This window comes from Dendropsophus ebraccatus, chromosome 14, assembly GCF_027789765.1.
Source record: "Dendropsophus ebraccatus isolate aDenEbr1 chromosome 14, aDenEbr1.pat, whole genome shotgun sequence".
Taxonomy (NCBI): Eukaryota; Metazoa; Chordata; class Amphibia; order Anura; family Hylidae; genus Dendropsophus; species Dendropsophus ebraccatus.
Window position 1 is genome coordinate 77,637,687 of NC_091467.1, and position 14,982 is coordinate 77,652,668.

At 52.7% G+C, this 14,982-nt stretch overlaps 1 protein-coding gene across 2 annotated transcripts in view; it reads left to right on the forward strand.

Annotated features, from left to right (window-relative positions):
• Positions 1–1,295: 1,295 nt before the first annotated feature.
• ELMO2 (engulfment and cell motility 2) overlaps positions 1,296–14,982 on the forward strand; it is a 115,576-nt gene continuing 101,889 nt past the window's right edge. For both annotated transcript variants that reach the window (XM_069953779.1, XM_069953780.1), the window contains exon 1: positions 1,296–1,372. The gene's annotated coding sequence lies outside the window, so the exon portion shown is untranslated. The remainder of the gene's footprint in view (positions 1,373–14,982) is intronic.

Genomic DNA, 14,982 nt, shown 5'->3' on the forward strand with positions numbered 1-14,982 from the left:
CACAGACCTCACTGCCCCCACAGACCTCACTCCCCCCACAGACCTCACTCCCCTCACAAACCTCGCTGCCCCCACAGACCTCACTGCCCCCACAGACCTCACTCCCCTCACTGCCCCCACAGACCTCACTGCCCCCACAGACCTCACTGCCCCCACAGACCTCACTCCCCCCACAGACCTCACTCCCCTCACAAACCTCGCTGCCCCCACAGACCTCACTGCCCCCACAGACCTCACTGCCCTCACTGCCCCCACAGACCTCGCTGCCCCCACAGACCTCACTGCCCCCACAGACCTCACTCCCCTCACTGCCCCCACAGACCTCACTGCCCCCACAGACCTCACTGCCCCCCACAGACCTCACTGCCCCCACAGACCTCACTCCCCTCACTGCCCCCACAGACCTCACTGCCCCCACAGACCTCACTCCCCTCACTGCCCCCACAGACCTCGCTGCCCCCACAGACCTCACTCCCCTCACTGCCCCCACAGACCTCGCTGCCCCCACAGACCTCACTGCCCCCACAGACCTCACTCCCCTCACTGCCCCCACAGACCTCACTGCCCCCACAGACCTCACTGCCCCCCACAGACCTCACTGCCCCCACAGACCTCACTGCCCCCACAGACCTCACTCCCCTCACTGCCCCCACAGACCTCGCTGCCCCCACAGACCTCACTCCCCTCACTGCCCCCCACAGACCTCACTCCCCTCACTGCCCCCACAGACCTCACTCCCCTCACTGCCCCCACAGACCTCACTGCCCCCACAGACCTCACTCCCTTCACTGCCCCCACAGACCTCACTCCCCTCACTGCCCCCACAGACCTCACTGCCCCCACAGACCTCACTCCCTTCACTGCCCCCACAGACCTCACTCCCCTCACTGCCCCCACAGACCTCGCTGCCCCCACAGACCTCACTCCCCTCACTGCCCCCACAGACCTCACTCCCTTCACTGCCCCCCACAGACCTCACTCCCCTCACTGCCCCCACAGACCTCACTCCCTTCACTCCCCTCACAGACCTCACTGCCCCCACAGACCTCACTGCCCCCACAGACCTCACTGCCCCCACAGACCTCACAGACCTCACTCCCCTCACTGCCCCCATTATAGGACACTAACAATCCCTCCGCTCTACCACTTTAATAAAAGTCAGAGTCCCGGAAAAGTCCTTCTTACGTGACAGCAGAGTCAGCCAATCAGGCTCGAGGAAGGGTATTGACCACGCCCCACCTGCCATTTGTTTCCCTGCTTTACATTTTGACTGACAGATTCACCGCATCAATGAGCACACGGTGTGGGAAAGCCCGCCCCCGGGGCGTTACCACGGCAACAAGACTGAAGGGAGCGGCGGAGCAGGGAAGAGGTGAGAGAGGGCCCGGGGATACGGGAGTGGGGGAAACCGGGGGAAACCGGGGGAAACCGGGGGGCACCGGGGCAGGAGGGGCGGGGGTGGGCGGCCTGCGAGCCCGGTGTGTGCCGCGGGGATGGAGTGCGGTGTGAATGCGGCTCTGTGTATAGCGGTATATGCGGTGTATCCCGGGATATAGGGCGCCCGGCACTCAGGGGTTAATCTGTAACACATTCGTCACCGGAGGCCGCACGGCACACCGGACTGTTCACACACAGCAGTACGGGGGAAGCCGGGCAAAGTGCAGGGAAGTGTCCTCTGCAGACTATCTGCCCCATGATGGGGGGTCCCCTGCCGACTATCTGCCCCATGATGGGGGGTCCCCTGCAGACTATCTGCCCCATGATGGGGGGTCCCCTGCAGACTATCTGCCCCATGATGGGGGGTCCCCTGCAGACTATCTGCCCCATGATGGGGGGTCCCCTGCAGACTATCTGCCCCATGATGGGGGGTCCCCTGCAGACTATCTGCCCTATGCTGGGGGGGTCCCCTGCAGACTATCTGCCCCATGCTGGGGGGTCCCCTGCAGACTATCTGCCCCATGCTGGGGGGTCCCCTGCAGACTATCTGCCCTATGCTGGGGGGGTCCCCTGCAGACTATCTGCCCCATGATGGGGGGTCCCCTGCAGACTATCTGCCCCATGATGGGGGGTCCCCTGCAGACTATCTGCCCCATGATGGGGGGTCCCCTGCAGACTATCTGCCCCACCTGCAGACTATCTGCCCCATGCTGGGGGGGTCCCCTGCAGACTATCTGCCCCATGCTGGGGGGGTCCCCTGCAGACTATCTGCCCCATGCTGGGGGGGTCCCCTGCAGACTATCTGCCCCATGATGGGGGGGTCCCCTGCAGACTATCTGCCCCATGATGGGGGGGTCCCCTGCAGACTATCTGCCCCATGATGGGGGGTCCCCTGCAGACTATCTGCCCTATGCTGGGGGGTCCCCTGCAGACTATCTGCCCTATGCTGGGGGGGTCCCCTGCAGACTATCTGCCCCATGCTGGGGGGTCCCCTGCAGACTATCTGCCCCATGCTGGGGGGTCCCCTGCAGACTATCTGCCCTATGCTGGGGGGGTCCCCTGCAGACTATCTGCCCCATGATGGGGGGTCCCCTGCAGACTATCTGCCCCATGATGGGGGGTCCCCTGCAGACTATCTGCCCCATGATGGGGGGTCCCCTGCAGACTATCTGCCCCACCTGCAGACTATCTGCCCCATGCTGGGGGGGTCCCCTGCAGACTATCTGCCCCATGCTGGGGGGGTCCCCTGCAGACTATCTGCCCCATGCTGGGGGGGTCCCCTGCAGACTATCTGCCCCATGATGGGGGGGTCCCCTGCAGACTATCTGCCCCATGATGGGGGGGTCCCCTGCAGACTATCTGCCCCATGATGGGGGGTATGCTCCAGGTCACATGGTCAGACATTGCTTCCTGCCAGTATATGAGCTGATAGTGATGTCACATGTGTGGTGGCGGGGTGATAGTGATACCAGATCCCGGGAGATCCGCTGCACACTGGCCATGTACTGCTACTCCCATCATGCCTGCACAGATAAAGCTGCGGCCCCCAGGCATGATGGGAGTTGTAGTTTTGCACCAGCTGGAGGGCTCTGAGTGTGACGCCTGTGGTCTGTAGCGCGTCAACTGTGCCTGATCCCAGAGCGACCGTCAGTGATGAAGTATAGTGGCCTCAGATGGTATAGAGAAGGACGTACACGGCCGTGGTGTCTCCTCGTATAGAGAAGGACGTACACGGCCGTGGTGTCTCCTCGTATAGAGAAGGACGTACACGGCCGTGGTGTCTCCTCGTATAGAGAAGGACGTACACGGCCGTGGTGTCTCCTCGTATAGAGAAGGACGTACACGGCCGTGGTGTCTCCTCGTATAGAGAAGGACGTACACGGCCGTGGTGTCTCCTCGTATAGAGAAGGACGTACACGGCCGTGGTGTCTCCTCGTATAGAGAAGGACGTACACGGCCGTGGTGTCTCCTCGTATAGAGAAGGACGTACACGGCCGTGGTGTCTCCTCGTATAGAGAAGGACGTACACGGCCGTGGTGTCTCCTCGTATAGAGAAGGACGTACACGGCCGTGGTGTCTCCTCGTATAGAGAAGGACGTACACGGCCGTGGTGTCTCCTCGTATAGAGAAGGACGTACACGGCCGTGGTGTCTCCTCGTATAGAGAAGGACGTACACGGCCGTGGTGTCTCCTCGTATAGAGAAGGACGTACACGGCCGTGGTGTCTCCTCGTATAGAGAAGGACGTACACGGCCGTGGTGTCTCCTCGTATAGAGAAGGACGTACACGGCCGTGGTGTCTCCTCGTATAGAGAAGGACGTACACGGCCGTGGTGTCTCCTCCTCTTGATGATACATCCAGGATAGTATTGCTGCCTATTCCTCCTCCTCTTGGTGATACATCCAGGATAGTATTGCTGCTTCCTCTTCCTCCTCCTCTTGGTGATACATCCAGGATAGTATTGCTGCTTCTTCCTCCTCCTTTTGGTGATACATCCAGGATAGTATTGCTGCCTCTTCCTCCTCCTCTTGGTGATACATCCAGGATAGTATTGCTGCTTCCTCTTCCTCTTGGTGATACATCCAGGATAGTATTGCTGCTTCCTCTTCCTCCTCCTCTTGGTGATACATCCAGGATAGTATTGCTGCTTCCTCTTCCTCCTCCTCTTGGTGATACATCCAGGATAGTATTGCTGCTTCCTCCTCTTCCTCTTGGTGATACATCCAGGATAGTATTGCTGCTTCCTCTTCCTCCTCCTCTTGGTGATACATCCAGGATAGTATTGCTGCCTATTCCTCCTCCTCTTGGTGATACATCCAGGATAGTATTGCTGCTTCCTCTTCCTCCTCCTCTTGGTGATACATCCAGGATAGTATTGCTGCTTCCTCTTCCTCCTCCTCTTGGTGATACATCCAGGATAGTATTGCTGCCTATTCCTCCTCCTCTTGGTGATACATCCAGGATAGTATTGCTGCCTATTCCTCCTCCTCTTGGTGATACATCCAGGATAGTATTGCTGCCTATTCCTCCTCCTCTTGGTGATACATCCAGGATAGTATTGCTGCTTCCTCTTCCTCCTCCTCTTGGTGATACATCCAGGATAGTATTGCTGCTTCCTCTTCCTCCTCTTGGTGATACACCCAGGATAGTATTGCTGCCTCTTCCTCCTCCTCTTGGTGAATAGTGATACATCCAGGATAGTGTTGCTGCCTCTTCCTCCTCCTCTTGGTGAATAGTGATACACCCAGGATAGTATTGCTGCTTCCTCTTCCTCCTCCTCTTGGTGATACACCCAGGATAGTATTGCTGCCTGTTCCTCCTCCTCTTGGTGATACATCCAGGATAGTATTGCTGCTTCCTCTTCCTCCTCTTGGTGATACATCCAGGATAGTATTGCTGCCTCTTCCTCCTCTTGGTGATACATCCAGGATAGTATTGCTGCTTCCTCTTCCTCCTCCTCTTGGTGAATAGTGATACATCCAGGATAGTATTGCTGCCTCTTCCTCCTCCTCCTCCTCCTCCTCCTCCTCCTCCTCCTCTTGGTGAATAGTGATATATCCAGGATAGTATTGCTGCTCCTTCCTCCTTCTCGGCTGGGACTTGTAGTGCAGCTCAGTTCAGAAGGCAAGGACATGCTGAGAGTTGTAGTGTGTAACTGGCTGGAAACCCTCAGGCCATCGTGCTCTGACAGTCATTGATCTGCTGTGAGTTGTGGGAACCCTTCCCCCCATCCTTCTCTGTGCATCCCCTGAAGGTGACCATGGCGGTGATGTCACATCTATCATGATGTCATTGATGCTGATTGATCCATGGTCACAGCCTCCCCCCCCCCATAATGCCAGTTGTAGTATAGCACCAGCTGGAGAGGCGGGGGTGCAGGGACCCTGTGCTAAGTGATCAGAGTGAGTGTCTGCAGTGTGCGACTGATCCAGTGCAGAATCCACCCCCCTCCCCCGCAGCCCCCTGAACAAGGCCTCCCAATGGATGATATATAACTGACTGGTGAAGGGTTAAAGGGGTCGTTCAAGATTAAATAAAGCAGCGCCCCCCCCTGTCCTTAGGCTGTGTGTGGTATTACAATTCACCTCCATTTGCTTCAGTGGAGCTGAGCTGCTATACCACACCCCGCCTAAGAGAGGAGAGGCGCTGTTTCACATCCTTGACAATCTCTTTAAATCTGCCTATCCAGAAATGTACTGAGTAAGAGAGACAGGTGGCTGGGCTTGGAGGGGACTGTTCATCTGTGCGGCCTATAGAAAACATGGAGCACATTAGACGCCTGGGGTTGTGGGCCCCTGATGTGTGAGTGATCGCAGGAGCTTGCCCCCAGCCTGGAGGTGATAGAGCTGAGAAGTGATGTGTGAGTGATCGCAGAAGCTGGCCCCCTACCCGGAGGTGATAGAGCTGAGAAGTGATGTGTGAGTGATCGCAGAAGCTGGCCCCCTACCCGGAGGTGATAGAGCTGAGAAGAGCTGAGAAGTGATGTGTGAGTGATCGCAGAAGCTGGCCCCCAACCCAGAGGTGATAGAGCTGAGAAGTGATGTGTGAGTGATCGCAGAAGCTGGCCCCCAGCCCGGAGGTGATAGAGCTGAGAAGTGATGTGTGAGTGATCGCAGAAGCTGGCCCCCAGCCCGGAGGTGATAGAGCTGATAAGTGATGTGTGTGCCGGCACTTCAGTCTTATCTCTGACCATAGCGGCTTCCGATGATCTCCTGGCACACACACCGCTCTCTTATCACCAGATCATTTATTTCTCCTTTCTGCTGCTGATGGTGAATGTGTGACATAAAAGCCGAGTGCCCGGAGCTCGGCCGCTGCACTAAGTTTCATGATGACTAATATCGGCTTCCTCTCATCTATATGTGGTTGCTTGTAACATGTCTCTGCCACCAATCCTGTCCGTCTGACCCCAGGGGTGCAGAGACACAGCACTGCTTCTGAAAAGGGCCTCCTCAGTGCCCCCCTCCTCCCCTTCCTGTGTCCCTCCTCCCCCTCCTCCTCTGTGTCCCTCCTCCTCTGTGTCCCTCCTCCTCCTGTGTCCCCATCCTCCTCCTCCTGTGTCCCCATCCTCCTCCTCCTGTGTCCCCATCCTCCTCCTCCTCTGTGTCCCCATCCTCCTCCTCCTCTGTGTCCCCATCCTCCTCCTCCTCTGTGTCCCCATCCTCCTCCTCCTCTGTGTCCCCATCCTCCTCCTCCTGTGTCCCCATCCTCCTCCTCCTCTGTGTCCCCATCCTCCTCCTCCTCTGTGTCCCCATCCTCCTCCTCCTCCTCTGTGTCCCCATCCTCCTCCTCCTCCTCTGTGTCCCCATCCTCCTCCTCCTCCTCTGTGTCCCCATCCTCCTCCTCCTCCTCTGTGTCCCCATCCTCCTCCTCCTCCTCTGTGTCCCCATCCTCCTCCTCCTCCTCTGTGTCCCCATCCTCCTCCTCCTCCTCTGTGTCCCCATCCTCCTCCTCCTCCTCTGTGTCCCCATCCTCCTCCTCCTCCTCTGTGTCCCCATCCTCCTCCTCCTCCTCTGTGTCCCCATCCTCCTCCTCCTCCTCTGTGTCCCCATCCTCCTCCTCCTCCTCTGTGTCCCCATCCTCCTCCTCCTCCTCTGTGTCCCCATCCTCCTCCTCCTCCTCTGTGTCCCCATCCTCCTCCTCCTCCTCTGTGTCCCCATCCTCCTCCTCCTCCTCCTCCTCTGTGTCCCCATCCTCCTCCTCCTCCTCCTCCTCTGTGTCCCCATCCTCCTCCTCCTCCTCCTCCTCCTCTGTGTCCCCATCCTCCTCCTCCTCCTCCTCCTCCTCTGTGTCCCCATCCTCCTCCTCCTCCTCCTCCTCCTCTGTGTCCCCATCCTCCTCCTCCTCCTCCTCTGTGTCCCCATCCTCCTCCTCCTCCTCCTCTGTGTCCCCATCCTCCTCCTCCTCCTCCTCCTCTGTGTCCCCATCCTCCTCCTCCTCCTCCTCCTCTGAGTCCCCCTCCTCCTGTGTCCCCACCCTCCTCTTCTGTGTCCCTCCTCCTCCTCCTCCTCCTCTTCTGTGTCCCTCCTCCTCCCCTTCTGTGTCCTTCCTTCTCCATGGTTCACACGGTTTCACTTCCCGGTTACATGAAGGGGAGAGAAGTTGTTCTCACCCAGTACATGCTGTGGGGAGAGGAGCAGGTATATAGCGTATATAGAGGTGCTAGTGTCGGTCAGACCATGTTTAGCCTCAGACGTATAGAGGAGAGAAGGTTCTGGAAAGTAGAAGTTGTGGCTGCCTTTTTCTAACCCTGGATGTCTCATTTAAAGGGAAACTCTGGCGAAAAAAAACCTTACAAATCAGCTGGTGTTAGAAAGCTATAGAAATTTGTAAGTTACTTCTTTATAAAACTGTCCAGTCTTCCAGTACTTATCAGCTGCTGTATGTCCTGCAGGAAGTGGTGTATTCTCTCCAGTCTGACACAGTGCTCTCTGCTGCCACCTCTGTCCATGTCAGGAACTGTCCAGAGCAGCAGCAAATCCCCATAGAAAACCTCTCCTGCTCTGGACAGTTCCTGACATGGACAGAGGTGGCAGCAGAGAGCACTGTGTCAGACTGGAGAGAATACACCACTTCCTGCAGGACATACAGCAGCTGATAAGTACTGGAGAGAAAAGAAAACAGAGGTATGTTACAAAGCGGGGGGCACTCCAAGCCAAAAAAATGCAACAATATGAAACTATTTTATTATATAATGCAAAAAAAGAAAAAAATACATGCAATAGCAGGGGAACAGAGCGGGATTCCTACACACTTACCACAACCGTGAGGGAAGCGTGCAACAAAACAATCCACAACTGTGAGGGAAGCGTGCAACAAAACAATCCACAACCGTGAGGGAAGCGTGCAACAAAACAATCCACAACTGTGAGGGAAGCGTGCAACAAAACAATCCACAACTGTGAGGGAAGCGTGCAACAAAACAATACACAACTGAGGGAAGCGTGCAACAAAACAATCCACAACCGTGAGGGAAGCGTGCAACAAAACAATCCACAACCGTGAGGGAAGCGTGCAACAAAACAATCCACAACTGTGAGGGAAGCGTGCAACAAAACAATCCACAACTGTGAGGGAAGCGTGCAACAAAACAATCCACAACCGTGAGGGAAGCGTGCAACAAAACAATCCACAACCGTGAGGGAAGCGTGCAAAAAAACAATCCACAACTGTGAGGGAAGCGTGCAACAAAACAATCCACAACCGTGAGGGAAGCGTGCAACAAAACAATCCACAACCGTGAGGGAAGCGTGCAACAAAACAATCCACAACCGTGAGGGAAGCGTGCAAAAAAACAATCCACAACTGTGAGGGAAGCGTGCAACAAAACAATCCACAACCGTGAGGGAAGCGTGCAAAAAAACAATCCACAACCGTGAGGGAAGCGTGCAAAAAAACAATCCACAACTGTGAGGGAAGCGTGCAACAAAACAATCCACAACCGTGAGGGAAGCGTGCAACAAAACAATCCACAACCGTGAGGGAAGAGTGCAACAAAAGGGCCGGCTGGGGCAGCAGCTTGGTAAATAATGGCGCCCACAGTAAAGGTGCCAGGCGCTAAGTAACAAGGTGTGACCCTATAGCAGTCAGACCCATAGGTTATAAATACATGTGTGCTGAAGCAGCAGGAGGCTCTGTGGGCGCCATTACTGTGCTGCCGGCCTGGCCATTCTTTTTGTTGCACGCTTCCCTCACAGTTGTGGATTATTTTGTTGCACGCTTCCCTCACAGCTGTGTATTGTTTTGTTGCACGCTTCCCTCACGGTTGTGGATTGTTTTGTTGCACGCTTCCCTCACGGTTGTGGATTGTTTTGTTGCACGCTTCCCTCACGGTTGTGGATTGTTTTGTTGCACGCTTCCCTCACGGTTGTGGATTGTTTTGTTGCACGCTTCCCTCACGGTTGTGGATTGTTTTGTTGCACGCTTCCCTCACGGTTGTGGATTGTTTTGTTGCACGCTTCCCTCACGGTTGTGGATTGTTTTGTTGCACGCTTCCCTCACAGTTGTGGATTATTTTGTTGCACGCTTCCCTCACGGTTGTGGATTGTTTTGTTGCACGCTTCCCTCACGGTTGTGGATTGTTTTGTTGCACGCTTCCCTCACAGCTGTGTATTGTTTTGTTGCACGCTTCCCTCACGGTTGTGGATTGTTTTGTTGCACGCTTCCCTCACGGTTGTGGATTGTTTTGTTGCACGCTTCCCTCACGGTTGTGGATTGTTTTGTTGCACGCTTCCCTCAGTTGTAGATTTTGTTGCACGCTTCCCTCACGGTTGTGGATTGTTTTGTTGCACGCTTCCCTCGCGGTTGTGGTAAGTGTGTAGGGATCCCGCTCGGTTCCCCAGCCATTGCATGTATTTTTTTTTTTTATTATTATATAATATAATAGTTTCATATGTTTGTAATGTTTTGGCGCGGAGTGCAACCCCTCCCCCCGCTTTGTTACATACCACTGTTTTCTGGTTGGTCCATTCTCTGGTTTGGTATAGGTTGCACCCAGCTTAGGGTTGTGCGCGCCCCCCCTCTTTAGAGACTGGAGAGAATACACCACTTCCTGCAGGACATACAGCAGCTAATAAGTACTGGAAGATTCTTACATAGAAGTAAGTTACAAATTTATACAACTTTATGACACTGTTGATTTGAAAGAAAAAATAATTAGCTGGAGTTCCGCTTTAAACATCCATAGAGAAGAGATAGGGAAGCTTCTGTCCTCCAGCTGCTGCGGGACTACAACTCCAATCATGTGCAGAGAGGCAAAGCTGTAGCTCCTCCTCCCTGACATCACATGTGCAGAGAGGAAAAGCTGTAGCTTCTCCTCCCTGACATCACATGTGCAGAGAGGAAAAGCTGTAGCTTCTCCCTGACTTCATATGTGTGGAGTGGCAAAGCTGTAGCTCCTCCTCCCTGACATCATATGTGTGGAGTGGCAAAGCTGTAGCTCCTCCTCCCTGACATCATATGTGTGGAGTGGCAAAGCTGTAGCTCCTCCTCCCTGACATCATATGTGTGGAGTGGCAAAGCTGTAGCTCCTCCTCCCTGATGTCACATGTGTGGAGAAGCAAAGCTGTAGCTCCTCCTCCCTGACGTCACATGTGCAGAGAGGCAAAGCTGTAGCTCCTCCTCTCTGATATTACATGTGTGGAGAAGCAAATCTGTAGCTCCTCCTCTCTGATATTACATGTGTGGAGAGGCAAATCTGTAGCTCCTCCTCCCAGACATCACATGTGCAGAGAGGCAAATCTGTAGCTCCTCCTCCCTGATGTCACATGTGTGGAGAGCCAAAGCTGTAGCTCCTCCTCCCTAATGTCACATGTGTGGAGAAGCAAAGCTGTAGCTCCTCCTCCCTGACGTCACGTGTGGAGAGGCAAAGTTGTAGCTCCTCCTCCCTGACATCACATGTGCAGAGAGGCAAAGCTGTAGCTCCTCCTCTCTGATATTACATGTGTGGAGAAGCAAATCTGTAGCTCCTCCTCTCTGATATTACATGTGTGGAGAGGCAAATCTGTAGCTCCTCCTCCCAGACATCACATGTGCAGAGAGGCAAATCTGTAGCTCCTCCTCCCTAATGTCACATGTGTGGAGAAGCAAAGCTGTAGCTCCTCCTCCCTGACGTCACGTGTGGAGAGGCAAAGTTGTAGCTCCTCCTCCCTGACATCACATGTGTGGAGAAGCAAAGCTGTAGCTCCTCCTCTCTGACTACACATGTGCAGAGAGGCAAAGCTGTAGCTCCTCCTCCCTGACATCACGTGTAGCCCCTCCCAGTCCGGCCCCCTCGCTGTGTGTATAAGGGCCCCTCTGCAGGAAGGATTGATGCCGAGTCGTCTGTCCCATCCCATCACTGAGCGGTCACTGCTCCCTCCGGCTGGTATGGCCTGGTCTACATGTATATGTGCTATAGGGGCCACTTACTGATGTAGCTCTCTCCACCATAGAGGGAGGGGCTGGGGGCCGGGCCTTTCATGCCAATCAATTTATATCCATTCTTCCATTTCCTTATATAACTGGATCTCAGCCTGCAGTGCCTGGGTCCTCCCCTGCGTATATACCCTGAGGGGATGTCATACACTCACCATAGCATATGTATATAGGTGTGGGGGGTGTCATACACTCACCATAGTATATGTATATAGGTGTGGGGGGGGGGGGGGTGTCGTACACTCGCCATAGTATAAGTATATACCCAGAGGGGGTGTCATACACTCACTATAGTATATGTATATACCTAGAGGGTGTGTCATACACTCACCATAGTATAAGTATATAGGTGTGGGGGGTGTCGTACACTCACTATAGTATATGTATATACCCAGAGGGGGTGGCATACACTCACTATAGTATATGTATATAATCAGAGGGGGTGTCATACACTCACCATGGTATATGTATATAGGTGTGTGTGTGTGTGGGGGTCATACACTCACCATGGTATATGTATATAGGTGTGTGTGGGGGGGGGGTCATACACTCACTGTAGTATATGTATATAGGTGTGTGTGGGGGGGTCATACACTCACTGTAGTATATGTATATAGGTGTGTGGGGGGTCATACACTCACTGTAGTATATGTATAGGTGTGTGGGGGGTCATACACTCACTGTAGTATATGTATATAGGTGTGTGGGGGGTCATACACTCACTGTAGTATATGTATATAGGTGTGTGTGGGGGGGTCATACACTCACTGTAGTATATGTATATAGGTGTGTGGGGGGTCATACACTCACTGTAGTATATGTATAGGTGTGTGGGGGGTCATACACTCACTGTAGTATATGTATATAGGTGTGTGGGGGTCATACACTCACTGTAGCATATAAATATAGGTGTGTGGGGGTCATACACTCACCATGGTATATGTATATAGGTGTGTGGGGGGGTCATACACTCACTGTAGTATATGTGTATAGGTGTGTGGGGGGTCATACACTCACTGTAGTATATGTGTATAGGTGTGTGGGGGGGTCATACACTCACCATGGTATATGTATATAGGTGTGTGGGGGGGTCATACACTCACCATGGTATATGTATATAGGTGTGTGGGGGGGTCATACACTCACCATGGTATATGTATATAGGTGTGTGGGGGGTCATACACTCACTGTAGTATATGTATATAGGTGTGTGGGGGGGTCATACACTCACCATGGTATATGTATATAGGTGTGGGGGGGTCATACACTCACTATAGTATATGTATATAGGTGTGTGGGGGGGTCATACACTCACTGTAGTATATATATATATATATATATATAGGTGTGTGGGGGTCATACACTCACTGTAGTATATATATATATATAGGTGTGTGGGGGTCATACACTCACTGTAGTATATAAATATAGGTGTGTGGGGGTTATACACTCACCATGGTATATGTATATAGGTGTGTGGGGGGGTCATACACTCACCATGGTATATGTATATAGGTGTGTGGGGGGGGTCATACACTCACTGTAGTATATGTGTATAGGTGTGTGGGGGTCATACACTCACTGTAGTATATGTGTATAGGTGTGGGGGGGGGTCATACACTCACTGTAGTATATGTATATAGGGGTGTGGGGGGGTCATACACTCACTGTAGTATATGTGTATAGGTGTGTGGGGGACATTCACTCACCATGGTATATGTATATAGGTGTGTGGGGGGTCATACACTCACTGTAGTATATGTGTATAGGTGTGTGGGGGTCATACACTCACTGTAGTATATGTATATAGGTGTGTGGGGGTTATACACTCACCATGGTATATGTATATAGGTGTGTGGGGGGGTCATACACTCACTGTAGTATATGTGTATAGGTGTGTGGGGGTCATACACTCACTGTAGTATATAAATATAGGTGTGTGGGGGGTCATACACTCACCATGGTATATGTATATAGGTGTGTGTGGGGGGGGTCATACACTCACTGTAGTATATGTATATAGGTGTGTGTGGGGGGGGTCGTACACTCACTGTAGTATATGTATATAGGTGTGTGTGGGGGGGGGTCGTACACTCACTGTAGTATATGTATATAGGTGTGTGTGTGGGGGGGTCATACACTCACTGTAGTATATGTGTGTGGGGGTCATACACTCACCATGGTATATGTATATAGGTGTGTGGGGGGTCATACACTCACCATGGTATATGTATATAGGTGTGTGGGGGTCATACACTCACTGTAGTATATGTATATAGGTGTGTGGGGGGTCATACACTCACTATAGTATATGTATATAGGTGTGTGGGGGTCATACACTCACTGTAGTATATGTATATAGGTGTGGGGGGTGTCATACACTCACTATAGTATATGTATATAGGTGTGTGGGGGTCATACACTCACCATGGTATATGTATATAGGTGTGTGGGGGTCATACACTCACCATGGTATATGTATATAGGTGGAGGAGGTGGACCTCGTGGGTGAGAGGAGTTGTTGACGTCTCTTGTGAACGCTCTTTACTGATTGGCGTGCGCGGTACCAGTCACCATAGTAACAGATGTCTGCATCCCATTGCTGCTATTTATTGGCCATATGTGCCCTGAGTGTGGCGGCAGACACCGGGTGTAAGCTTCTCAGGAGACCTAATCCCGTCTGTAGTGTCTGCGTGTGGGCGACGTTCTCTCTCATCAGCGTTGGGATCCCAGGATATATATATACACCAGGCAGGAGGGATCCCAGGAGAGATATATATACCAGGCAGGATAGATCCCAGGATATATATATATATATATATATATATATATATATATATATACCAGGCGGGAGGGATCCCGGGATATATATATACTAGGCAGGAGGGATCCCGGGATATATATACACCAGGCAGGAGGGATCCCGGGATATATTTACACCAGGCAGGAGGGATCCCGGGATATATATACACCAGGCAGGAGGGATCCCGGGATATATATACACCAGGCAGGAGGGATCCCGGGATATATATACACCAGGCAGGAGGGATCCCGGGATATATATACACCAGGCAGGAGGGATCCCGGGATATATATACACCAGGCAGGAGGGATCCCGGGATATATATACACCAGGCAGGAGGGATCCCGGGATATATATACACCAGGCAGGAGGGATTTCGGGATATACAGTGAGTCCAAGAAGTATTTGATCCCTTGCTGATTTTCTTTCTTTGCCCACTAATAAAGACACTATCCTTCAGCACTTTTAATGGTAGATATATTCTAACATGGAGAGACAGAATATCAAGAAAAAAATCCAGAATATAATTTTAAAGAATATATTTTAATTAATTTGTATTTCAATGAGGAAAATAAGTATTTGATCCCTCTTGCCAAACACACTCAATACTTAGTGGCAAAGCCTTTGTTTGCCAGCCCGGCGGTGAGAGGTTTGTTGTAGTTAACCACAAGTTTAGCGCACACACCAGGGGGAATCTTGGCCCACTCTTCTTTGCAGATTCTCTCTAAATCATGAAGGTTGGTGGGCGGTCGCTTGGCAACTCTGACCTTCAGCTCCCTCCATAGATTTTCCATCGGATTGAGGTCTGGCGACTGGCTGGGCCGCTC